This window comes from Marmota marmota, unplaced genomic scaffold (assembly GCF_001458135.2).
Source record: "Marmota marmota marmota unplaced genomic scaffold, marMar, whole genome shotgun sequence".
In the NCBI taxonomy this organism is placed as follows: Eukaryota; Metazoa; Chordata; class Mammalia; order Rodentia; family Sciuridae; genus Marmota; species Marmota marmota.
In genome coordinates, this window is record NW_026000185.1 from 28,415,402 (window position 1) to 28,417,530 (window position 2,129).

Consider the following 2,129-nt stretch of genomic DNA (forward strand, 5'->3'; position numbering starts at 1 on the left):
TATCTATCTATCTATCTATCTATCTATCTATCTATCTATCTATATTTTTTGTGAGCTTTATCTGTGGCAATGGGCATGGCTGTAGTTCATGTTCATTGCTGTGAAGTATTCATTATATAAATACATCTTGATGTATTCGCCCTCCTTCTACCAGTGGATATTTGGATTATTTTCAAGTTTTTGCAGTAGAAATAGTGAACACTCTTCTGGAAGTCTTCTGAGCATGGTGCGAGTTTTTTTTTTTTTTTGGTATGGGGGATTGAACCAAGAGGTGCTCAACTACTAAGCCATGTTCCCAACACTTTTTTTTTTTAACATTTTATTAGGGACTGGGTCTCACTGAGTTGCTGAGGCTGGCTTTGATCTCAAGAGCCTCCTGCCTCAGCCTCCTGAGCTGCTGGGATTACAGGCATGTGCCACTGCACCTGGCACAAGCACCAAATTTTAATCTTAATTAGTTGATGATACCATGACCAACTTAAAACACTCCAAACTAAAGTTTTACTATATGTGTATACACGTTTTAAGTTGTGTCCAACTTATAATACACATGTTTTTATGTGGGCGTAAAACCTTCACTTTTTTTTTCTTTTAATGAGCTCTTTTCACTGAGCTCCAAACAAGGCCATCCAGGTCAGTGAGAAATCAGGCCTCCTCTCACCTCTACGACTTGCATCCTTCTCCAGTTTTTTTGCCAAGATCAAGAGTCTTGATTGTGTCAAGTAGAATCAGGAGGCTGCAGAGGCTGCCACTGATTGTCAGGTGGGAGGCAGCACCGGGCTCTTCTTTTCTTTCTTGTCTTTTTTATGGTACTAGGGATGGGACCCAAAGTCTCCTGAATGCTAGGCAAGCGCTCCAGCACTGAGCACAGCCCCAGCCATGGCCCAGGGCTTTTCTTTTGATGGTGAATGGCTGAGCCCTCATATCATTGACTCTCTGCCATTTGTTTTTTTCTTTCTTTTCCTTTTTTTTTGGTTCTAGGGATTGAACCCAAGGTTGGTTAACCACTGAGCCACACCCCCCAGCTCTTTTTATGCTTTATTTAGATACAGGGTCTCACTGAGTTGCTCAGGGCCTTGCTAAATTACTGAGGCTGGTTCTGAACTCGCCATCCTCTTGCCTCAGCCTCCCGAGCCGCTGGGATGACAGATGTGCGCCATGACACCCGGCTGTCTGCCATTTCTGAACATTTTATTTCAAATATTTTCAATTTTTATCCATTGCTTAAAGCAGGGTTGTTTACTTGGGGGCCCTGAGATAGTTCACAGATACAATTTGGGAAGTCCATGAACTTGACTGGGAATACAATTACCTATTTATTTATTTATTTATTTATTTATTTTTGCAGTACTGGGGATGGAAACCCCAGGGCCTCACACATGCCAGGCAAGCACTCTGTCACCTAGCTACACCCCAGCCTACTTCTTTTAATTAACCTCCAACTGAAAATCATATTTTCTTTCATTTAAGGAGAAACCACATCATTAGTAGCTGCACCTGTCACTTTGCCACCAATAAGGAATCAGAGATATTGTCATACCACATCTTGGTTGTTGCAGAAACTCTGAAGTATCATTCACATTCATGGTATTTGGAATTACAAGTCATGAGAACCACTTTGAGTTAGAGCTTTGCTATTTAAAGCATTGAAAAAGAAACAGGTATATTATCATATCAAACATTTTAAAAATATTTTGAACCTTTTTGTTTTATTTAATAGTTTGACTGAATTTCATTAGAATTGCTTTCCTCTGCTAGTCCATTTGTATTTTATTGCATATTAAACATTATTCTGAGCAGGACTGAATCACAAAAGAGACCAGGAACCCCTGGCCCAGAGCATTTTGGGGGAGAGTTGGACACCACAGGAAACTTTCTACCTGCAGGTTGCAGTTTTGGCCAGATGCACCTTATTATGCCTTAGAACATTTTGGGAGATGGCTCAGGAGGCTAATGCAGGAGGATCACCAGTTCAAAGCCAGTCTCAGCAAAAGCCAAGTGCTAAGCAATTCAGTGAGGCCCTGTCTCTCAATAAAATACAAAATAGGGCTGGGGATGTGGCTCAGTGGTGAAGTGCCCCTGAGTTCAATCCCTGGTACTAAAAAAAAAAAAAAAAAAAAAAAAAAAAA